This window comes from Elgaria multicarinata, chromosome 7 (genome assembly GCF_023053635.1).
Source record: "Elgaria multicarinata webbii isolate HBS135686 ecotype San Diego chromosome 7, rElgMul1.1.pri, whole genome shotgun sequence".
NCBI classification, from domain to species: Eukaryota; Metazoa; Chordata; class Lepidosauria; order Squamata; family Anguidae; genus Elgaria; species Elgaria multicarinata.
Window position 1 is genome coordinate 110,913,281 of NC_086177.1, and position 25,702 is coordinate 110,938,982.

A 25,702-nucleotide genomic window follows, 5' to 3' on the forward strand; every position below is an offset into this window, starting at 1 on the left:
TTAAGAAAAGCCAAGCTAGCAGGATGCCGGAGCTCACCGTAGGACAACGGGCCAATTTAGACAGGATGCCGGATGTCGTCCTCTCCTTGAGCACCGGGAGCAACAGAGATTATGTTTTGTTTTTTGTTTTTTTAATAATTTTTATTTATTTTCTACCTATATAAACATACATAAAACATTACCATAATAATAATGATAACAGGAAAAAAAACAGAAAAACATCAAACAACTGTTGCATACATATTGAATAAATGTTGAGTACATATGTTAAATAACTATTACATATACCTTACTACATACTACAACATCATCATTCTTAACATAAAAGTGCACCCCCCACCTCGGGATCATTCCTGAGTCCAAAATCTAATCGTTTCTTCTGCTGGCGGTTTCCCACTTCCCTTAATAAACACAAATATTAGGAACTGTTTCCAGATTCCTTCAAACTCGTTTATTTTAGTTACGCCTTTTCTCCATTTAATATTACATGTCAATTTATCATTCATGGCTATATCCCATACTTCTTTATACCATTCTTCTATAGAATATTCCCCTTGAACCTTCCAGTTCCTAGCTACCATCAATCGCGCTGCAACCAGCAAACTCGATATCAGCTCTATAGTTCCTTTTTCACACTTTATATCTTCAAATAGTGACAGCAATGCAATCTTTGGTGTTTGTTCTATTTTCATTCCCACTATTTCTTCAATTTCTGAAAACACCATCATCCATAATCTTTGTACATATTTGCATTGCCACCACATATGTAAATACGTTCCTTTTTCCCCACAACCTCTAACAGAGATTATGTTATCTTTCATTTTCGCCAAAGCTAGTGCAAGGCTTTCCGCAGGATGCATACAGTCCAGCCCCACAAGCAAAAGCAGCTCGATGCAGAAGGCCAAGATTTAAAATAAAACAACCCCAGTTGTCCTCAGGGTGAGAAAGCCAACACTTCCAACTTCCATTTCAAATATATTGCTCTATTGTGCCCAACGCAGCAACCCTTGAAGCTGCTTTAAAGGCCAAGTTTTCACTTGGTATTTCATACACTGAAAAATTCAAGGATGGCCGAACTGTTGTCCGGGAAGCAGATTCTGCTCACAGAACGTGAGAGACAAACTCACAGCTTTCTTTCTTGATGGCACCATTCACTCCACACCCAGCAACTACATCTGCTTGTCCCATATGGGCCAGTATACAGAGACAGTAGGCCAGGGGCTAGATTTGCAGTCCTTCAGCATCTGGAGGGCCACAACTCCCAGCATCCCTGACCATAGGCCATGCTGGCTGGGACTGATGGGAGCTGGAGTCCAACAGCAGTTGGGTCAGCGATTCCCCATCCCTGCAGTAGGCAACTGTGGTTACTTGAAGGTAGAGGCCCAACAGCAAATGAAAGAGACGCAAGGCAGGGAGCCAGTCCAATACAGCATCTTCAGGACCGTGGAGAGCTCCAATGCTTACAACAACTTCCACAGCTGAATTTACGTAGCTTAAGGAGGCCTTGTGCTAGGGCGTCCATCCTCTCATATCAACCTTCCCCAAGCTGGTGCCCCCCAGATGTTTTGGACTTCAACTTCCATCAGCCCCAGCCAGCTTGGCCAATGGCCAGGAATGCCAGGTGTTGTCATCCAAAGCACCTGCAAGGCACCAGGCTGGGGAAAGCGGCTTAACATTATAAAGAATAATCTGGTCACTATTTCCTACAGGTGTCATCGCTGTCAGCATGGAGATGATTTTCTGGTCGTGGCACTGTAGGACCCTCTCCCCAGAGAGATCTGCCAGACCTATGGCTGGTTAAAAACATAGCTGTCCCATGAGGGCTCTCAAGGATTTTTGATTGCATCCGTTTTATTTGCTGGCTTTTTACATTTCCCCATTGGGTTTATGTAATCAACTGGCATCAGTCCTGCTTCTGGTGGTTCAAAAACAGAGAAGCTAGTAACCAGCAAGGGGCAGGGTCCTTCCTACAAAGAACAAACCAGCCAGGGAGTCTGAAAGCTGGAAAACAGAGGTAGTCCCTGAAACTCCCTGACTGGAACTCAAGGTGTTTAAAACTGAGCATTCCATGTCCCATCAAAGCTGCAGCCCATCAAAGTCACCAGAAGATAGGTCTGCTCAGGAGCAGAGTCTTACTCACAAGGAGTTTGCATTCCTCATGTTGACACTTCTGCTGATCTTTAGGCACCTGCACTTCCTAGGGCTAAGAGGCCCCTCCGAATCAGAAAAAGGGTTTGGATGCCATATAACCCGAGGGCCCAGGACCCCCCGATCAACCTCAAGGTCCCTGAAACAGGCCGTGCCCCTGAGACCTTCATCTCAGAGAGCTTTAGGGGATCCACCAAAGAAGATTCCTCATGGATGCCAACCCCTCCCACCACCACAAACCCCAGATTCTTCAGTTGAACACAGGTCCACCACCATTTCCCCCAACTACTGATAGTGTGTTGGTTTCCTAGCAGTTGTGCAGTTTCCTCCACATTCTAAACGGTTCCAATGCCTCTCCTAAGGCTTATTTACTGGCACCAAGAGCTGTAAGCTAACATATGCAGGTCTCTTTGCCCTCAGGCCCGCCCACTAGAATCATAGAATAGTAGAGTTGGAAGGGGCCTCCAAGGCCATTGAGTCCAACCCTCTCCTCAATGCAGGAATCCACCTTAAAGCATCCCATGGCAGATAGCTCTCCAGCTGCCTCTTGAAGGCCTCTAGGGTGGGAGAGCCCACAACCTCCCTAGGAAACTGATTCCATTGTCATACTGCTCTGTCAGGAAGTTTTTCCTGATGTCCAGCTGGAATCTGGCTTCCTTTAACTTGAGCCCCTTATTCCGTGTCCTACACTCTGGGAGGATCGAGAATTGATCCTGGCCCTCCTCTGTGTGACAACCTTTCAAGTATTTCAAGAGTGCTCTCATGTCTCCCCTCAATCTTCTCTTCCCCAGGCTAAACATGCCCAGTTGTTTTAGTCTCTCCTCATATAGAGCTTTGTTTCCAGACCCGATCATCCTTGCTGCCCTCCTCTGAACATGCTCCAGCTTGTCTGCATCCTTCTGAAAGTGTGGTGCACTTGATAGCAGACCTTAAGAGCTTCTCTAACATGGAATGTAGCGGTCAGGCTGAAAGCTGATCGACACCCCTGAGTTACAGTGTTGGACTAGAACCCCTGAACTGGAACATCCCACAGCCTAAATCTTCTACAAGCCAGCTGAAGTGCAAGCCTGAAATTCCAACATTCAGGGCCCGTGACCGTCTTCCGTATTCACAATGAACCAGGCATTTCAAACCATCCCATTCAGTGTGTCAGATACATTTCAAATTTACATTTTGTAGTGCACAAGCAGCAAGGCTCCTTCTAACTAAGGGATTCCCGTCACAAGGTACACACCACCTGCTTGGTTGCACATCTTGGAACAAGGTAATTTTTTGCTTACATCCGGAGGCATTAGCATTAATTTCACTCTCCAAAGGGGGATTCAACACTAGCGCCTTGCAGTTAACAACCACCCAAAGTTTACTTTCATTACTGTCAACATGGATCAACGAGAAATCAGATGACGCTCAACACACCAGCGAGATACCTTTTTAGCTTGGTGATTTACAATGCTTTATCGATGTTGGCAAGCAGAACATAACACCTGGAATGTTACAAATATGGAATCCTTCAGCCAGGCAGAGAGGGTAAATGGAACACACAATGTGACGCCTACTTACATGGCCAATTGCCACGAAATAATGGCCCCTGAGCTCTAATCAATGTCTGATTTGTCACATTCAGGAGTTTAATCCAAGGCGGATAAGAGGCACAATACATACCTCATGGGAGCACTTCCATAATTGTAGCAATATCAAAATCATGTTGGACGGTTGAGATCAAAGAGGATGAATTGTGCCAATGGAAGACCATTGCCTCTCCCGCTCTCCACCAGCCTCTGACACAAGAACAGTCATATCATAAGACAGAGACCTTGTGGGTTGGTGGTTCCCAGGTCCAAAAATTATGGTGTTTGCCTCTCTTCTGGATAGGGCTGCACTCCCTCTGAAGGAACAGGTCAATAGTTTGGGTGTGCGCCTGGATCCATCTTTCTCACCAGAGGCCCAAGTGGCCCAGAGCACCAAATATCAACTTTGGTTGGTACACCAACTATGCCCGCTCCTAGATAGGAATAGCCTAGCCACAATCATTCATGCACTGGTAACCTCACAATTACACAACTGTAGCACAGTCTATATGGGACTACCCATGTGTGTGGTTTGGAAACTGCAGCTAGTGCAGAACATAGCAGTTAGAGTGCTGATGGGAACACCTAGCTATGCTCACCAGTGCTAAGAGATATGCACTGGCTGCCTGTTAGCTACCGACCCACATAGAAGGTTACGTTATTATCCTACAAAGCCCCAAACAAGTTGGGACCAGGATGTTTATTTATTTATTTATTTATTTATTTATTTATTTATTTATTTCACTTATATACCACCCCCATAGCCAGAGCTCTCTGGGCGGTTTACAGAAATTCTAAAATTAAGATAAAAACAAGTATGCAAAATTTAAAATTCGAAAACACAGAACATACACGCATAAAAACCCGTTAAAAAACTAAACATGTGGGTGATTAAGATGTGCCGCCATATGCCTGGGCAAAGAGGAAAGTCATAACCTGGAGCCGGAAAGATAGCAGCGTTGGCGCCAGGCGAGCCTCGTCAGGGAGATCGTTCCACAGTCTGGGGGCCACCACCGAAAAGGCCCTGTCCCTCGTTGCCACACTCCAAGCCTCTCTCGGAGTAGACACCCGGAGGAGGGCCTTAGATGTTGAACGTAGTGACCGGGTATATTCACGTCAGGTGAGGCGTTCCGTCAGGTATTGTGGTCCCAAGCCGTGTAAGGCTTTATCGGTCAAAACCAGCACCTTGAATTGGGCTCGGAAACATACAGGCAGCCAGTGCAAGCGGACCAGAGCAGGTGTCATACGGTCGAACCTTCTGGTTCCCGAAATCAATCTGGCCGCTGCATTTTGTACGAGCTGCAGCTTCCGAACCATCTTCAAAGGAAGCCCTACGTAGAGTGCATTGCAGTAATCTAACTTGGAGGTTACCAGAGCATGGACAACTGAAGCCAGGTTATCCCTGTCCAGATAGGGACGTAGCTGGGCCACCAACCGGAGTTTGTAGAAGGCACTCCATGCCACCGAGGTCACCTGAGCCTCAAGAGACAATGATGGATCTAAAAGAACCCCCAACCTACGAACCTGCTCCTTCAGGGTGAGTGCAATACCATCCAGAACCGGTACAACACTCCCCCATACCTAGCATAACACCTTCCCTTATATACACTCAGACAATATTTATGATCTTCAGAGGTGGTCTTGCTGGTCGCTTCAAAACAAACAGAATGCAGCTATGAAGAAACTCGATGGTGGGCCTTCTCTGTAGCGGCACCCACCCTCTGGAAAACCCTCCCTCATGGGATTCGGGAGATGGAAAATCTGACATCCTTTAAACGCCTCCTGAAAACGTATCTTTTCACACAGGCGTTCCCTGGACACTACTTTATTCTCATCCGATTTGCAGCTGATTGTGCCAAACCATTTGTATTACTGCGACATTTCAGCATTTTTATGGCAAGCCATTCATAAGAGAGCCGTGCATCCATAAAACTGCAGCTTTAAGACTACAAAACCTGTGATGCAACACAACCACGAGCAGCTATGCATACAAGGGGAAAAAATGCAGGCCCTTGATAGTGAAATGAGTAAATAATATTAAGAAGAATAGCAGCACAAACTCACATGGTCCAAATTTGATCAGGCATGGATTTTCTGCAAATAAATAAACCACTCTAGGGGCCAGAAGAAAAAAAAATGTACTGAATTTATGCCTCCGGATTTTACACGTCTGACATTGTTTGTTTGCTTGTTTCAGTGCATACATTTTTAATGGGGAGGAGAGGGGGAATTTCTCATTCCAAAGAACAGCCCTGAAAGGAGGGCATGCATGTGAACAGGAGACACATGAAGATTACAGATATTCCAATAAAGAGTTGAGAAGAGACGAGAGTTTTAACGGTAACCGATTGACCAAGTGCAATGCAGCAGAGACAGGAGAAGCTGCATCTTGAAGAGTTTTCCCAATTGTACAGTTCTTAGAAGACGGGTGTTAAACGTCTTTCAGCAAAGGGCCAAAAACGCAGGGAACCACCAAACGGTCAGTGGTCAGAGAAAAGGGGGTGGCTAACAATGGGATCCCCGAAAGGCCAGCTGAGGCCTTGCACCCCACCACTGGAATCGGCCCTTGTAAGACTATGAAAGATAAGATTGCACAGAGCAAGAAGAATGAACTGTAGTTTAGCTGCAGCAGGCCAGGATGAAGAGGTGGTCTCAGAATTTGGGACATAGAATCATAGAATAGCAGAGTTGGAAGGGGCCTACAAGGCCATCGAGTCCAACCCCCTGCTCAATGCAGGTATCCACCCTAAAGCAGCACTGACAGATGGTTGTCCAGCTGCCTCTTGAAGGCGTCTAGTGTGGGAGAGGCCACAACCTCACCAGGCAACTGGTTCCATTGTCATACTGCTCTAACAGTCAGGAAGTTTTTCCTGATGTCCAGCTGGAATCTGGCTTCCTTTAACTTGAGCCCGTTATTCCGTGTCCTGCACTCTGGGAGGATTGAGAAGAGATCCTGGCCCTCCTCTGTGTGACAACCTTTTCAGTATTTGAAGAGTGCTATCCTGTCTCCCCTCAATCTTCTCTTCTCCAGGCTAAACATGCCCAGTTCTTTCAGTCTCTCTTCATACGCAGTCAAATTCATATGCAGTCACATGCAGCCAAAGAGACGCCTGCATTTTCCAGGCAACTCCTTTGCCCTGAAATTCTTGCTTGGGGCTTTGATAATGTTTCCAACAGACAACCAAAGACCCAACCCTGTTTTTCCCTTCACAAGGAAAAACAGACACAACAGAGTTAATTACAGAGAAGCATGAAAAGTTACGAACGCACATTTCAGCAGAGGTGCAATACATCTTTGGAAGGAGGGGGAAAACTCTATAAACCCAATTGATCAAAGATTACGGGTCCTGTTTCAAGGCAGGTGAATAGGTAATAAATAGTGAGCTGAGGGGGTGGGGTGGAAGAAAAAACAGCCAGGCACAGCATTTTTTAAAATAGAATCTTTGGTAGCCAATGTGTCAGCAAAGTTCCGTTTCATCTACATTTTCCCCATCGCGACGAGAACGGACAGTGGAGACTTCGCTCCGTGACTTATTGCCGAGAGTTAAATCTAAAACCAGATTAAGTATTCAGCAGCTCAAATTGCAGCAAAGAGCAATTATCAGGGTTGTCCTCCACCTAAATGACCTGACCTGCACCCAGGGCCAGCAATCAAAATGATCTAAGCCACCGTTCCAGCCCTTAACTTTGCATCTATTCTTCTGAACGATGAACGCACAAGCACAAAAAGAAAAAGGAGAGAGAGAAAGACCTGCAGAAATTTAATGGCCACGTTTTATATGAAATCTTGACGGGAAACTAAGTGGCCATCTACGACGCCAGCAGTGACTTTGGTGCAGTGGAGGCTGGTGACTCCGATGTCAGTGGGGGCGATGAAGCCGCTCTGGGTTTCAGTCAGAACCCATCAAAGGAGCTATTCAAGGTGTGATGCCTCAACTGGGAAAAACGTAGGGCCTTTCATTACCAACCTGGGGGCTGGGGTGGAAAGAATAGTAGCTGTGGATATGGGGGTCTCTCAGCAGTCAGTTTGGGGGCAGACGTAGAGAAGACAACTAGTTCCACCACCCTCCAACCCTAAGGAGGTGGTGGGCTCTCCCACACTAGAGTCATTCCAGAGGCAGCTGGACAACCATCTGTCAGGGATGCTTTAGGGTGGATTCCTGCATTGAGCAGGGGGTTGGACTCGATGGCCTTGTAGGCTCAACTCTATGATTCTATGATTCTAGGAGCAGGACACAAGATTCCCAAACCCATTCGCACCATGGATGTGCACAGCACAGAGGAAGAACATAAAGGGATGTGGCAAGTAAGGTAGTGTGTATCTCCCCATAAACAACACGTCTCCTCTGAAAATCCACCACCACTTGCTTTCACCCACTGATCCAAATGCACTTCAGAAGAGCTTAATCATGGGAGGCGGGGAGGAAGATTAAGCAGTCTGCTTCCAGTCATCCATTGTCTGCATATCCCCCCACTCCATCCTCTATACACACTGTCACTTTGCACTTTACAGGACAATGCCAAGTCTGCTACCATGTACCTTTTTGCCAGAAGAACCATTCTCCAGTAAAAACCAGTTGCTAACCTGGAATGGATAGAAAGGGTGTTCACTACTGGGCCAGATCTACACCTTCTGTCAAATTGTTAAGAATGTGAAATAAAAAGCAGGAAGTAACACTATGAAAGTAGTGCATTGAATGTGTAACATAGAATCATTGAATAGTAGAGTTGGAAGGGGCCTACAAGGCCATCGAGACCAACCCCCTGCTCAGTGCAGGAATCCACCCTAAAGCAACCCTGACAGATGGTTGTCCAGCTGCCTTTTGAAGGCCTCTAGGGTGGGAGAGACCACCACCTCCCTAGGTAATTGATTTCATTGTCATACTGCTCTAATAGTCATGAAGTTTTTCCAGATGTCCAGCCGGAATCTGGCTCCCTGTAACTTGAGCCCATTATTCTGTGTCCTGCACTCTTGGATGATAGAGAAGAGACCCTGGCCCTCCTCTGTTTGACAGCCTTTCAAGTATTTGAAGAGTGCCCCAACAGTTATCGGCATACTTCAAAACCACTATAAAGCCGTAGTGTAGATAGCCCTGGGTTGGAAATTAGTTTTACTGCCGGACCTATCATAGCAGTAGGTGAGTATTTGTCTTGCCTCAGGGATGTGGGTGTCAAAGAGGAGGAGGAGAGGGATACACTGCTGTTCTAGCTCTCTCCTGAATTCCTAGCCATCTTTCCAAATGTTATCTTTGAAGACGGTTCGGAAGCTGCAGCTTGTGCAAAATGTGGTGGCCAGATTGGTAACTCGAACAGGGAGGTTTGAGCATATAACACCGATTCTGGCCTGCTTGCATTGGCTGCCTATATGTTTCCGAGCCCAATTCAAGGTGCTGGTTTTAACCTATAAAGCCCTACATGGCTTGGGACCACAATACCTGATGGAACGCCTCTCCCGACATGAACCTACCCGAACACTGCGCTCAACATCTAAGGTCCTCCTCCGAGTGCCTACTCCGAGGGAAGCTCGGAGGATGGCAACAAGGGAGAGGGCCTTTTCGGTGGTGGCCCCCCGACTGTGGAATGATCTTACCGATAAGGCTCGCCTGGTGCCAACATTGTTATCTTTTCGGTGCCAGGTCAAGACTTTTCTCTTCTCCCAGGCATTTTAACAGCATTTAACAATGTTAAGTTTGTTTTTAATGGACCCTAGAATTGTTGTTTTTAAATGGATACTGTTGTTTTTATACTGTTTTTATGTTTTTGATGGTTTTTAAATTTTGTATACTTTTAATGTTTACTATTTTTAATTGATGTAAACCACCCAGAGAGCTTCGGCTGTAGGGCGGTATATAAATGTAATAAAATAAACAAATAAATAAATAAATAAATAAATAAAACTGTATAAATTGAATCGAGGAATCAGTTGCCGAGAAAGCAAGTAATTGCAGAAGAACCGGAGTTGCTCCTGCAGAAGCAACCGAAGAGATCTTCCAAATTTTGTTCTGGAAAAGATTACATCTTTGCCTTCCCATGTCAAACTTTCCATTCTACCCAGGTCACCTTTGTCTGAATCACGATGGGGGTTAACTCTGTAATTAAGAGTAGGAGGTGGATGTTTGTGCCTGGGACCACTGGGATTTGCAAAGTATTCTGGAACATTGACGTGCCGCTGGGCAAAGCAGAGAGGAGGGAGAGCAGAGTGGGAGAAAGTAAGAAGAAGACTCCAAGGAATGAGCTGAAGATCAACAGAAGGGAAAAGCAACAAGATGTAAGGTCAGAAATGTAGGCTGCGTCTGAGTCACAGTTGACTTAAATGGCTTGAACTATCAGCTCTGACATACCAAACGCTGTTATCAACCCAACATAAAGCTCAGGAGTTATAATGTGGCATTCTGTACCTGCCTGTCACCCACTGCATGGAGAAATGTCAATTTAATTAAAGAGGACGCTTATAAGAAATAGGACAAGCTCTGCGATAAAAGTGACTTGCACATTTGATTTTGGATTCACCTTGCTTCTGAAGATGGAATCAAATCTCTACTAACGGCTTCGCACCAGCCTAAACTCAAGGCCAGACAGCCCAGGGGGCTGTAGAAAAGGAAGCGCACAGCCACACCACTGAACGCGTCTCCAGCGGAATGAGGTCCCAGGCAAACTGCAAATCATCACAGCCCACCCACTTTTAAAAATGTGCGTTGAACGAAGTGCTGTTCTCAGTTTTGAATCTGAAAAACAACCCACGAGGGAGTTCCTCCAGGCCAAAACTCACGGAAATGCATGGGGTTTTCTTGCCAGCAAAACAGGTTTAATAAGGGATATTATACCAGGATTAATCCCCCAAAATGGAGGCGGGTTACTAACATTTTTATCATGACCAAATGTACTTCCCTAATGAAAGACTTTGCCTATTCAGAAAGCAGTTCTGCGAATATGCTGCGTTTGCTGCCAGTAATACCACTGGTTCATTACGTGATCACTAATTGGCTAGGATCAGCCATGTAACCAGTCCAGGAAGCACTGCCCACGCTCACTCCACTTTGTTTAACCTCAGTAGCACCTGGATATAGCCAAATCTGATTGGCAATGCCGTGTTTCGATGGAATCATGTTCACTAGATAATCCCCAAATGGCTAGGGTTATTACAGGAAGAAAAAATACCTAACCAGGAACAACACAGCAGCAGATACAGGAAAGAAACGGTACTGAACCAATTTTCATTTTGTTTTTTCATGTGAAGAGTTGCATGTTTCAGGCAACTGCATATTTAAAGGATCTTTTTCAGGAAATACTGTTGTCCCCATTTTACCATGCCTCCCAAAGCAATTATTTTCCCCTAAATATCAAAACTGATTTTCAGCAGGGTGGGGCAGGGGTTTGATTTTCTGTACTCAAGCCAATGGAACAATCTATCCCTTAGCTTAAATAGGAGGGAACAGAGAGCTTCAGCTATTGGGCGGTACAGAAATGCAATAAATAAATAAATAAATTTAATAGGGATAAATGCCAAGTTCAACATGTAGGAAAAAGAAACCAAATGCACAGTTACAAGATGTGGGATACTTGGGCTCAGCAATACTGCAAACGAGAAGGATCGTGGAATTGTTGTAGATCACAAGCTGAATATGAGCCAACAGTGTGATGTGGCTGTAAAAAAAGCAAATGCTATTTTGGGCTACATTAATAGAAGGATAGCTTCCAAATCGCACAAGGTACTGGTTCCCCTCTATTCGGCTCTGGTTAGGCCTCATCTTGAGTATTGCATACAATTCTGGGCACCACACTTCAAGAAGGACGCAGACAAGCTGGAGCGTGTTCAGAGGAGGGCAACGAGGATGAACAGGGGTCTGGAAACAAAGCCCTATAAAGAGAGACTGAAAGAACTGGGCATGTTTAGCCTGGAGAAGAGAAGGCTGAGGGGAGACATGATAGCACTCCTCAAATACTTGAAAGGTTGTCACACACAGGAGGGCCAGGATCTCTTCTTGATCCTCCCAGAGTGCAGGACACGGAATAACGGGCTCAAGTTACAGAAAGCCAGATTCCGGCTGGACATCAGGAGAAACTTCCTGGCTGTTAGAGCAGTACGACAATGGAACCAGTGACCCAGGGAGGTGGTGGGTTCTCCCACACTAGAGGACAACCATCTGTCAGGGATGCTTTAAGATGGATTCCTGCACTGAGCGGGGGTTGGACTCGATGGCCTTATAGGCCCCTTCCAACTCTACTATTCTATGTTTCTATGATTCTATTACAAAACACGATTGGAGAGGATCGAATTCTACCCACTCCCTGCCATGAACATGGCTACCGCAAGCCTCCATGGGAGGAGGGTAGCCTTCATTTCCCCCCCCTTCCAGCTGATATAAGCAGTGATGCCTTTTTTCCCTCCCTATTTAAAGGAAGGAAGAGGAGCCAGAGAGAGAGAAATAGCACACACACAAGGTTCTCAATCAAGCACACTTACACAAACATAGATAAAAGGGAGGCACCCCCATCATTTCTGTGTTTGACCCCACCCACACAGCAAACTTGTGGTGGTGCTCAGGGCATTTTTTCAAAGTACCAGCTGTGCCCACAGGCCTAAAAAGGTTGGAGCCCCGTGTTCTGCATCACCTGAAACCTAATTCATACATATGCTTGAAGAAGGGTTTCGTTTCGTTTTGCTTTGTTTAGGATCATAAAAGTTTGATTAGGTCTTGTAAAACATACCCAATTTTGTTCTTCCTTGGACTCTAAATAGAAACCTCGGTCTAAAGTACTAGATAATATTCTCTCCGCTCACAATGCCGCTCAATACTTAAACAATAAGAATTGATCCTGCAAAGGATTAAAACGCTGCTTTCCTTTCTTCTGCAACACAGCCTAGCCAAAATAAAGTGGTCCGTGAAGAGATACAAAGCAGAAGCAAAGAGCTGACGGCATGACGTGACAGAGTTGCATCAAAAGGGAGCCTGAAAGCTTGCAGAAAAAGAAAACCCCAAATTCAACTATTTCAGAAGCAGGCAAAAACTTCTTTGTTCTGGTAGGCCTTTGGAGAATAATCTGGTCCTCCATCTATGTTAAGGACTTGTAAAATTGTTATGTATTATTGCAATGCACTCTACGTAGGGCTGCCTTTGAAGTCGGTTCGGAAGCTGCAGCTGGTGCAAAATGCAGCGCCCAGATTGATTGCGCGAACCAGAAAACTCGATCGTATAACACCTGCTCTGATCCGCTTGCACTGGCTGCCTGTATGTTTCCGAGTCAAATTCAAGGTGCTGCTTTTGACCTATAAAGCCTTACACGGCTTGGGACCACAATACCTGACGGAACGCCTCTCCCGACATGAATATACCCAGTCACTACGTTCAACATCTAAGGTCCTCCTCCGGGTGCCTACTCCGAGAGAGGCTTGGAGTGTGGCAACGAGGGACAGGGCCTTTTCAGTGGTGGCCCCCAGACTCTGGATGATCTCCCTGACGAGGCTCGCCTGGCACCAACGCTGCTATCTTTCCGGCTTCAGGTTAAGACTTTCCTCTTTGCCCAGGCATATGGCAGCACATCTTAATCACCCACATGTTTAGGTTTTTTAACGGGTTTTAATGCTTTATGTGTGTATGTTCTGTGTTTTCGAATTTTAAATTTTGTATTCTCGTTTTCATTTTAATTTTAGAATTTCTGTAAACCGCCCAGAGAGCCCTGGCTATGGGAGCGGTATATAAGTGCAATAAATAAATAAATGTATTTTAAACGTTTAATGTTTTAATATTGTAATATATATCTTTAATTTCTGTACATTTCTTTTCCTAGGTTTTAAAATGTGTATGTTTTGAATTTTGTAAGGCTGCCTTGAGGCCCAGTATTGGGCAAAAGGCGGGACAGAAATAAATATAATAATAATAATAACAAAAACAAAAACAAAAACAACAACAACTATTTGAAGTCTCAATATGTGTGATTGGGAAAAGCCGTTGGGCTAACATTTCCATCCAAAGACTGAGGCCCATTAGCTTGGCAGTATGAAAATGGGGAAAAACACAGGCTTCTGCTTGTTTGTGGTATCTGCCCTTGCTATAATTACTGCATAGTCTTTAAAATGGGTATGCCATGGAGATATTGTTTTCTTTTAAAAAAAAAAAACTATATGTGGCAAACTGAGTTGAAAGGCAAGGCATTGATGCTTACACAGTAGAGGTGAATTGGGATGATTCTCCAATGTATGGAGGGTCAGGATCATGGCGCATACCTACCATCATCTGCAGACCTTCATCCTCAGCGATCTACAGCAGCCATGGGAATCCGCAAACTTCCAGATGTTTTTGGACTACAACTCCCATCATTCCTTACAGTGGACATGCTACCTGGGGCCAAAGCGAAGCCAACATCATCTGGAGAAGCTCAGCTTCCCCACTTCTGTTCTACAGCCTATCCTGGGGGATTATCCTTAGAATCATAGAATAGCAGAATTGGAAGGGGCCTACAAGGCCATCGAGTCCAACCCCCTGTTCAATGCAGGAATCCACCCTAAAGCATCCCTGACAGATGGCTGTCCAGCTGCCTCTTGAAGGCCTCTAGTGTGGGAGAGCCCACCACCTCCCTAGGTAACTGGTTCCATTGTCGTACTGCTCTAACAATCAGGAAGTTTTGCCTGATGTCCATCCGGACTCTGGCTTCCTGTCACTTGAGCCCGTTATTCCGTGTCCTGCACTCTGGGAGGACTGAGAAGAGATCCTGGCCCTCCTCTGTGGGACAACGTTTCAAGTATTTGAAGAGTGCTCTCATGTCTCCCCTCAACCTTCTCTTCTCCAGGCTAAACATGCCCAGTTCTTTCAGTCTCTCTTCATAGGGCTTTGTTTCCAGACCCGTGATCATCCTGGTTGCCCTCCTCTGAACACGCTCCAGCTTGTCTGTGTCATTCTTGAAGTGTGGTGCCCAGAACTGGATGCCATACTCTAGATGAGGCCTAACGAGGCCCGAATCGAGAGGAAACTTCATCCTCACAGGCCACAGGTGGAAGGCCTACCATCACTTTCAAATAACCCCCACAAAAAAGCCTTAAAGCAACTACTCATAAACCTAATAGACCACTGAAAAGAGTTTCAATCCCAAAAAACTCACCCCCACAACGAATTTTAGTGCCAACTCTATCCCGTTTCTATTCAAGACTCATTATGCCAAGTCCTCAACGTCAGCCACCCTGCCAGGGTATGTGGCAGCAGTATCCTTCCACCATTTTAATTGGTTGCCACCGCACAAGAGAATAAGTGTACGCAAATAGGACATTGAAATGCTAACATTCAGGAATCAACAGGGAGCATTTCAGCCTTGCTATAACGGAAAGGTGCCACGCTCCAGTAAAAACAGCTTCAAAAGGAGATCCAGCATGGAGTTGGAATTCCTTTGCAAGTTTGACACTATCAGAAACTTTCAGTAGGAATGGTCCCTTTGCGGGAGTTTACATACCCCAAGAACGAAAGAAGGGCCATGCTGGATTAGACCATGGGTACATCTAGTCTGGCATTCTGTTCACATAAGGAACAGAAGCCATAAGGACCTCAGTGCAATAGCAACCTCCCACCCATGCTCCCCAGCAACAGGTGTAGATAGGAATACTGCCTCTAATAATGAAGGTACCACAGAGCCATCAAGATTAATAGCCATAGCTTTCTCCAGGAATTGGTCTAGCCCCCTTTTAAAGCCATCCAAATTGGTGGCCACCATATCTTGTTGCAGCAAATTCCATAATTTACCAATTCACTATCTATTTATTTATTTATTTATTTATTACATTTATATACCGCCCCACAGCCGAAGCTCTCTGGGCAGTTTACAACAGTTAAAAATAGTAAACATTAAAAAGTATACAAGTTTTTTAAAAAACATCAGAAATATAAAAACAACAGTATAAAAACAACAGTATCCATTTAAAAACAACAATTCTAGGGTCCATTAAAAACAAACTTAACGTTGTTAAATGCTGTTAAAATGCTGTTAAAATGCCTGGGAGAAGAGAAAAGTCTTGACCTGGCACCGAAAAGATAACAGTGTTGGCGCCAGGCGAGCCTCATCGGGGAGATCATTCCACAGTTGGGGGCCACCACCGAAAAGGCCCTTTCCCTTGTTGCCATCCTCTGAGCTTCCCTCGGAGTAGGCACTCGGAGGAGGACCTTAGATGTTGAGCGCAGTGTACGGGTAGGTTCATGTCGGGAGAGGCGTCCCATCAGGTATTGCAGTCCCAAGCCATGTAGGGCTTTATAGGTTAAAACCAGCACCTTGAATTGCGCTCGGAAACATATAGGCAGCCAATGCAAGCGGGCCAGAATCTGTGTTATATGCTCAAACCTCCCTGTTCGAGTTATCAATCTGGCCGCTGCGTTTTGCACAAGCTGCAGCTTCTGAATCATCTTCAAAGGCTGCCCCATGTAGAGGGCATTGCAGTAATCTAATTTGGAGGTTACCAGAGTATGGACAACTGAAGCTAGGTTATCCCTGTCCAAATAGGGACATAGCTGGGCCACCAACCGGAGTTGGAAGATTGCACTCCGTGCCACCGAGGCCATGTGAGCCTCAAGTGACAGCCTATGTGAAGAACTCCTTCCTTTTATCTCTCCTGAATCTCCCACTATCAGCTTCATGGGTTCTAGTGTTTTGAGAGAGGGAGAAAAATGTCCCCCTGTCCACATTCTCCACACCAGGCATACTTTTCTACACCTCTTACCCTCCTTTTGTCCAAGCTAAGCAATCCCAGCTGTTGTAACTTTCCATCATCGGGGAGATGCTCCAAGCTTTTGATCATTTTAGATACCCTTTCCTGCACTATCAACCACACTTTCCCAATTCACCACCAGTTGGGAGTGGCCACACCAACTCCAATTGGCTCTTTTATATGTCCGACTGATTTCAAGTTTCATTTGCATTGGGCATAATAATCTCTTGTATTGCTTAGTCTTTCGGTCTCACTGCAAAACACAAACACACACACACATCTCTTCTCACACCTTCTTCTTCTCTGTACTAACCTTCCAGTCCGAGGCTAACACTTCTTCCATTTAACAGACCGGGACACAAAAGCATGCATTCCCATTTGTTTTGACTTTAAGCCAGGGGTGGGCAGAAAACAGAGCTCCAGATGTTTTGCACTTCAACTTCCAGAAGCCCTTGTCAGCATGGCCAATGGTCAGGAATGCTGCAGTTTGAAGTCCCAAACGTCTGAAGATCTGACCACCCCTGCTTTAAGAGACCTCAAGGCACTTCAGTGCTTTTTGTTACAATGGACTGGAATGCCTACCTTTCTAGAATTTGTCATGTAGGGAGAACTAACTGTTGTCTCCGAAACATAAAAGGCGTCCCCCACATATATACACACACACACAGAGACACACACTTGCAATCTGAAAGTAACAACACAAAGTACCTTACTAGGTTTTTGCCTGGGAAAGATAAGTGTTTGAGAAATTGGAAGGAGCCTGGAGAAATTTGTGGAATAGAAGGCTATCAACGGCTACTCATCCTGATGCCTATGCTTCCTCCAGTATGAGAAGCAATACGCCTGTGTACACCAGTTGCTGGGGAACATGGGTGGGAGGGTGCTGTTGCAACTCATGTCCTGCTTGTGGGTTTCCCGTGGGCAGCTGGTTGGCTACTGTGTGAACAGGACGTTGGACTAGATAATGGTTTTTCTTACATTCTGAAGACTTTTGATCCTTTAAGGTACCTGCCTGGACCATAAGATCATCCACAGGGGCCCTTCTCCGTGAGCCCCTGCCAAAGGAAGTGAGGCAGGTGGCTACTAGGAGGAGGGCCTTCTCCGCTGTGGCACCCCAGCTATGGAATCAGCTCCCCAGAGAGGTCCGCCTGGCGCCTACACTGTACTCCTTCCGTCGCCAGCAGAAGACATTTTTATTCTCTCAGTATTTTAACACTTAATTTTAACTTAAATTTAAATGTTACTGTTCTAATTCTGTATTTCAATCTTATATCAATTTCTGCTGCGTGGTTTTATCCTGCTTGTGCTTTTTATACTGTATTTTGTATTTGTGTTTTTAGACTGTTGGATGTTTTATTATGGTTTTAATTTTTGTAAACCGCCCAGAGAGCTTCAGCTATTGGGCGGTATAAAAATGTAATAAATAAGTAAATAAAAATAAAACAGGGTGGATTTGAGTTAAATCAATTTGATTTAAATCACTACTCAGAAAGAGTCGATTTAATCATGTGACTCCCCCCCCCAAAGTGCACTCTATTCATTGAATTTTTTGCACTTAAGAGGTAATTTTTTGCACTTAAGAGGTAAGGTGTTGCTTCTGTGTTCATATATTTGCAAAGGAACAATGGGATTGTGATCTTTGCAGACACAAATTCACACTTTTGAGAACTGTAAAACCAAACAGCTGTGATAATATCTTCTAGATTAAAAAAAATGCCCAATAATCTTACAGAAACCTCTGGAAGAGCATGACATTGTGAATGGATTAATGGAATTCATTTACCCAAAAATTTAAACATTGCATGAATGTACAGCCTCATGCTACATAATTAAAAACTAATCCTTATTTCATGATGAATAACCTTTGGACTATAATGTATCTTAAATAGAAAACCATCTTTACATAGATTTTTCCTCAAAAAGCATTTTATTAAAAAAAAATCCGATTTAAATAAAAAAAACCGATTTAAATTTTAAAAAATCAATTTTAAAAAAAAACATTGAATTTTAGCCACCCTGCTATCAATGGCTACTCATCCTGATGGCCTATACTACCTCCAGTAAGAGAAGCAATATGCCCATACACACCAGTTGCTGGGGAACATGGGCAGGAGGTTCCTTTTGCACTACTCCTGCTTGTGGGTTTTCTGTGGGCAGCTGGTTGGCTACTGTGTGAACAGGATGGTGGACAAGATAATAGTGTTGCTTACATTCTGAAGTGTTTTGAGCCATTAAAATATGAACACTAAGTGTTCTTATTAGTTCTCAATTCTCCATCCGTGCACTACCGTTCTAAGGGATTCCTGGGGAGAGGGAATGTGTTTTGTGGTATAGATGTTATGATCAGAATCAGTGCTGCTGGACTCCGAATTGAACCCTTTCCACTAAATGATGTCCTTCCAAGTCCAGGTCGTGTTGTTTCATGACTTTATCAGGCTCAAAAACAGATGCTCAAATGGCAGCAACTGTTGTGAAATCCAGAAACCAGCACATAGCTATGGAGCAGGCCAAGGGTCATGTGAGAAGTATTTTTCCCCCAACATGTTAAAGGAGAAGGGTTCTCCTTTGAAACAAACAGGGATCTCCCACCTCCACAAATAAATCTACCAGGCATAAATGCTGCAACTCCACCATCATAAACACAAAACCTCGCGCAACGAACAATTCAGCATTCAGAGAAACTCAGCTTACTTAAAAATAAATAAAAAGCAAGGTTCTAGCCCTGAGGACTGCAAAGATAGATGTTAAGGTATGGGGAAAAGACGTCTGTGCCAGGTATTAACATTCAAAGCCCTAAACGGCTTGAGGCCAGGTTATTTGAAGGAACGCCTCCTCCCATATGTGCCTGCCCAGACCTTAAGATCATCCACAGGGGTCCTTCTCTGTGAGCCCCTGCCAAAGGAAGTGAGGCAGGTGGCTACCAAGGGGAGGGCCTTCTCTGCTGTGGCACCCCGGCTGTGGAACGAGCTCCCCAGAGAGGTTCCCTTGGCGCCTACATTGTTTTCCTTTCGTCGCCAGCTGAAGACCTTTTAATTTTCTCAGTATTTTAACACCTAATTTAACTTAAATTTAAACTCTGCTGTTTTAATTTCATATTTTAAACTATATCAATTTTTGCTGTGTGCTTTTATCCTGGTTGTGCTTTTTATATTGTATTTTGTATTTGTGTTTTTAAATTGTTGGTTGTTTTATAATGCTCTTCATGGTTTTAATTTTTGTGAACCGCCCAGAAAGCTTCGGCTATTGGGCGGTATAGAAATGAAATGAAATGAAATTAATAAGGCAGAACTCTTGCACCACTCTACTATTACTGGAGGTTGAGTAAAGCATACAAAGGAGATATATTATCTTCAATATTTGTATCCTTCCTGTGAAAATATAATTAAAGGAGCAAATCAATGCATATTTGCTTACTTTATATAATGTTTCCAGTTGTGCAAGTGTTGGTAACGACTTTGGATTACTTTTTCTTTAAGTATATTAGTTTTTGTAGGGGGTAGGGCAGAGGAAATTTCCTTCTGTACAAACCTAGGGTGACCATATGAAAAGGAGGACAGGGCTCCTGTATCTTTAACAGTTGTATTGAAAAGGGAATTTCAGCAAGTGTCATTTGTATATATGGAGACCTGGTGAAATTTCCTCTTCATCATAACAGTTAAAGCTGCAGAAGCCCTGCCCTCTTTTGTATCTGTTCAAGAGGGCAGGGCTTCTGCAGCTTTAATTTTTGTGATGAAGATGAAATTTCACCACGTTCTCTGTATATACACGTTCTCTGCAGAAAATTCCCTTTTCTATGCCACTGTTAAAGATACAGGAGCCCTGTCCTCCTTTTCATAGGGTCACCCTATACAAACCTAGCATTCATTTCTCCAAGAGAAATGGTTCACTAACCCGAAGAATAACACCGCACAATCATTACAAATTGAACACTCACACACTGCATTAAATCCACATGGTGATCAGACATAAACGAAATCAAAAGTGGAGGGATCAGTTGCAGCAGAGAACACCACCGGTTGCTTGATTAGATAGCACATTTTGCCTGCATGTGCTGGAGGTAAGCATAACCTTAAGAGCTTATCTTGTGGGTGTAGTGCGGCGAAACCGGAAACCACACCCAGGACACTGGAACAGAGTCAGAGAATCCCCAATTCATGACCTCAGGCTGAACCCATGAGCGGTCTTTCCTGCACAAGCCCTGTGGAGACGGAAGAGCAGATGGCAGAATGAAAGATGCCCACAACGTCCCCGCTATACGGCATCATAAGAGATTCCAGAATGACTGAAATGTGGTATAGCCCCAACAGGCAGGAGGTGTGCTGCAACTCTGCCATCATAAGCACAAAACCTTTGAGCAACGATTCAGCATTCCGAGAACCTCAGCTTACTTTAAAACAAACGGAAAAAAAACTATCAAGGTTCTAGTCCTCTTTATGCTCATGGAAGCCCATGTGTCTTTGCACAAGTGCTTGTGACTACATGAGACAATTTAAGAGTCCAGATTTTATTTTATGTTCAGAAGGAGGGCTGGTGGGCAGATATTGAGCAGGGCAGTTTATTTTTATAAAATGCAGAGGACATGTCTGCTTGCAGAGTAAATATCTAAACGCTGAGAACTGAGCTCATGTAGTTAGAGAGAGCATAAAAACAGGAGTGTATGAGATCACCCAGATGGGCACCACGGATGATCTACTCCCAAGTGACATCACCACGAGTCACATGATTGCAGCGTAACACCAACAAGGGAATTGTTGAACAGGAATCTAAAGATGCCCTCAGCTCAACAGCTTTTTTATGCCCAACATATGCAATCAGAGAAGCATTCTTCCAGTAGAGGATTCAGGGTAATCATTAATATTTATTAAATTTTGAAATTAAAAGGCTGCTTTGCTGCCAAAACAGTGCACTTAAAACAACATACAGTGGGGGAGAGGGAAAATCACAGCATTAAACTCTAAGATAAAGACCCAATTCACATGGGACACTAAACCATTGTTTAGAGTTATGGAAATGAGCCCTGGTTCCATTTTGGTTTGTTTCAAGTAAGAAGAGTTCAAACAAATCACAGTTCCCCAAGTGCGGACGTAACACTGGGCTTGTGGTTAGTTCAGAAGTAAAAACAGAAGCTTCTGATCTTTTTCTTAAAACCACGGAGGAGACAGAAGAGCAGGCAAGCCAAAAGACTTGCGTAATTTCGCCCTTGCAACACTATACCACAACTTACCATGTGCTACGCCGTGCAACACACAAACACATCCCGATCACGCGAACATTAAAACCACGAATACAACCCGTCAGGGATACCCAAGGCCTCAACCATAGCCGCCTTGAGCGCCATTTTTCTCGGTAGAAAGGCAGGGCACAAATCCAATCCAATCCATCAATTGCAAATCGGTAGAAAGATAAATATAAAGATAATAATAATAAACACGTAATACATACCAAATACCGTATTTCTTTGATTCTGAGACGCACATTTGTTCCCATATAAACATCTCTAAAAACGGGGCGCATCTTAGAATCACGGGTGCGATTATTATTCTTAGAATCAAAGCTTTTTTTTTTCTGTTGGTGGTACTGGAATTAGTGTGCGTCTTACAATCAAAGAAATACGGTATATAAACAATAATAAAATATGTATTTATTATATTTCTAGACCTCCCGATAGCTAAAGCCCTGTGGGGGGGCAGTTCACAATAACTGCCATAGCGCAAAAAGAGGGTGACACGGAGCAGCACGGGGGTGTTATTGCGTGTGTAAGGGTACACACAAGCTCGCCTCTCCGAAAGGCTTAGAAAAGAGGGCGCTTTGGACCCCGGCAGAATCAAACCACTGCGTCCGTAAGGATTCATGAGACTTAAATCCACCCTAAAGCATCCCTGACAGAGGGTTGTCCAGCTGCCTCTTGAAGGCCTCTAGGGTGGGAGAGCCCACAACCTCCCTAGGTAACTGATTCCATTGTCGTACTGCTCTAACAGTCAGGAAGTTTTTCCTGATGTCCAGCTGGAATCTGGCTTCTTTTAACTTGAGCCCGTTCTTCCGTGTCCTGCACTCTGGGAGGATCGAGAAGAGATCCTCGCCCTCCTCTGTGTGACAACCTTTTCAGTATTTGAAGAGTGCTCTCATGTCTCCCCTCAATCTTCTCTTCTCCAGGCTAAACATGCCCAGTTCTTCATAGGGCTTTGTTTCCAGACCCCTGATCATCCTGGTTGCCCTCCTCTGAACACGCTCCAGCTTGTCTGCGTCCTTCTTGAATTGTGGAGCCCAGAACTGGACGCAATACTCTAGATGAGGCCCAACCAGGGCTGAATTGAGAGGAACCAGCACCTCACATGATTTGGAAGCTATACTTCTGTTAATGCAGCCCAAAATAGCATTTGACTAGAACAGCCTTTAACCCCACCCCAGGCCCACAACACCTGGTGCCCTCCAGATGTGTTTGACTCCAACTCCCAGCATTCCACAGCATTGGCCCATGCTGTCTGGGGCTGATGGGAGTTGGAGTCCAAAATGATCTGTGGAGGGCCCCAGGGTGGGGAAGCTTGGTCTCAGCTGGGCCACCCCCCTCCCCAGCCACTCTCAGCCCCCCTAGCAAAGGCCAGAGACATCTGCAGCCCCTTGGAGAAACAGGTTCCCTTTTGCACTGCTGTTGCAGGGCACCCCCTTTTACCTCCACCACCCCCCCCACTTTCCAGCCATGGGGGAGAAAGAGAGAAGAGAGCTGGGGGGGGCATAACTCATGCAACCCCCCCCCCCATTGCAAAGGGTTCCACTGCGCGCGCAGCTCCTCACCTGCCCCAACAGCGCGTGTGCGTAACGGAGTTTGGGAACAGCCCAGGCTGGAAGGCGACGCCGCCCTGCGCCTGCGCGGAGGTGTGTATGTGTGTTGACAGCCGCCTCGGCCCCGCCCCCGTCCCAGCTGCGCGGCGTCTCATTGGCTGTAGTTCTCGGCCTCCGCGCTTGCTCTGGGCGAGGAGGCAGTGGGAACTACCAAGGCCAGCATGCAAAGCGTTGGAGCTCGGCTCAGTCCCGCTCTCTGTGTATGGCTGCCTTGGCCAATGGAAAGTCGGAGGTTTTCATTCATAAAATTAAATCATCGTCCTCCGTGAGTGGCGCGATGGTTTCTCACAGGAGCAAGTGGAGCAGCTTCGCCAAGGATAAAGGCAGCTGAAGAACATCGGAAGAGCCCTGAGGCTGGATCAGACCCAGGCCATAGCTAGACCTAAGGTCTATCCCTGGATGGTCCAGGGGTCAAACCTGTTCATCTAGGTGACACACAGGGGATCCAGTGCTCAGGCAGGGGCGAACCCTGGATGATCCCAGGATAAACCTTAGGTCTAGCTGTGGCCCAAGGGTCCGTCTACCCCAGCACTCTATTCGCACAGTGGCCAACCAGCCATCGGCCAGGGATGAACAAGCAGGACATGGTGCAACAGCACCCTCCCACCCATGTCCCCCAGCAACTGGTGCACACAGGCTTATTGCATCGAATACTGGACAGATAGCACACAGGCCGTAGCTAGACCTAAGGTTTATCCCAGGATTGTCCTGGGGTCAAACCTGTTCATCTAAGTGCCACACAGGGCATCCAGCGCTCAGGCATGGACAAACCCGGGATGATCCTGGGATAGACCTTGCGTCTAGCAACGGCCACAGTCATCAGGGCTAGCAGCCATGGATAGCCTTTGCCTCCAGGAACTTATCCAACCCCCTTCTAAAGCCATCCTGATTGGTGGCCATCACTACATTTTGTGGTAGTGAGTTCCATAATTTAACTCTACGCTGTGTGAAGAAATACTTCCTTTTATTTGTCCTGGATCTCCCACCAATCAGTTTCATGGGATAACCCCATTGGGTTCTAGTATTTTGAGAGAGGGAGAAAAATGTCTCCCTGTCCACATTCTCCACACCCTGCATAAATTTGTACATCTCTATCCTGTCTCCCCTCAGCCTCCTCTTCTCCAAGCTAAACAATCCCAGTTGATGTAACCTTCCCTCGTAGGGCAGATGCTCCAGCCCCTTGATCATTTTAGCTGCCCTTTTCTGCACTTTTTCCAGCTCTATAATATCCTTTTTTAGGTGTGGTGACCAGAACTGTACACAGTATTCTAAGTGTGGTCACACCATCGATTTGTTTAAGGGTAGTATGACTGTTTTTAGTAATAATAAAAAAAACTTAGGCCATAGCTAGACCTAAGGTTTATCCCAGGATCTAGCTCCTTCCTATCTCTCCTCTCTCATCTCACACTATTGCCCCGCTCGTGCTCTTTGCTCCTCTGATGCCACGTTTCTCACCTGCCAAGGGTCTCTCCTTCCCTTGCTCGGCTTCGTCCATTTTCTTCAGCTGCCCCTTACGCCTGGAACGCTCTTCCAGAACATTTGCGAACTACAAGTTCAATCGCAGCTTTTAAAGCTCAGCTAAAAACTTTTCTTTTTCCTAAAGCTTTTAAAACTTGATTTTGTTCTGACTTTTATACTGTTAGTTTTACTCTCCCCTCTGTCTGTTTGGTGCATTCTCTTCCCCTCCTTATTGTTTTATTATGATTTTATTAGAATGTAAGCCTATGCGGCAGGGTCTTGCTATTTTATTGTTTTACTCTGTACAGCACCATGTACATTGATGGCGCTATATAAATAAATAATAATAATAATAATCCCAGGTTCGTCCCTGCCTGAGCGCTGGATGCCCTGTGTGGCACTTAAATGAACAGGTTTGACTCCAGGACAGTCCTGGGATAAACCTTAAGTCTAGCTATGGCCTTAGACAACTTGGTTTCTATTTTTTTAAAAAAAAACATTATTTAAATATTCTGAAAATGTGGCAAAATACTAATTAAAATTACATCTATCCTTTTGGACATTTCTATTATTATTATTATTATTATTATTATTATTATTATTATTATTATTATTATTATTATTATGCTCTCAGAAAACTTCACACCAGGCACATTAGGGTGGATCACTATGCATGTTTAGATAGGAAGAAAAGTGCTTTAACTCCCAGCATTCCCCAGCATAAAATCCACCAAACAAAATGAATAACAACAAATAACACAAAATACAAATAATATAAAAAGCAGAGGCATATATACACACAATGCAGCATTAAAATTTGGGATTAAAATTTGGGGGAAATGGTTTCCTAAATAAAAAAAGTGTTTATCAGGTGGCAGTACACCTCTGCCGTCTCCTTCATGATAATTTTTGAAAGGTTTGCCTGTGTTGGTGTATATATATATATATATATATATATATATGGTGTTGGGGAGAGGGACCAATGAAACATGGATACTAACGA

At 44.9% G+C, this 25,702-nt stretch overlaps 1 protein-coding gene across 1 annotated transcript in view; it reads right to left on the reverse strand.

Moving 5' to 3' along the window:
• Window positions 1-23,265, reverse strand: part of TSNARE1 (t-SNARE domain containing 1) — a 504,015-nt gene extending 480,750 nt beyond the window's left edge. Inside the window, exon 1 of the mRNA XM_063131213.1 lies at window positions 23,194-23,265. The gene's annotated coding sequence lies outside the window, so the exon portion shown is untranslated. The remainder of the gene's footprint in view (window positions 1-23,193) is intronic.
• Window positions 23,266-25,702: the final 2,437 nt, after the last annotated feature.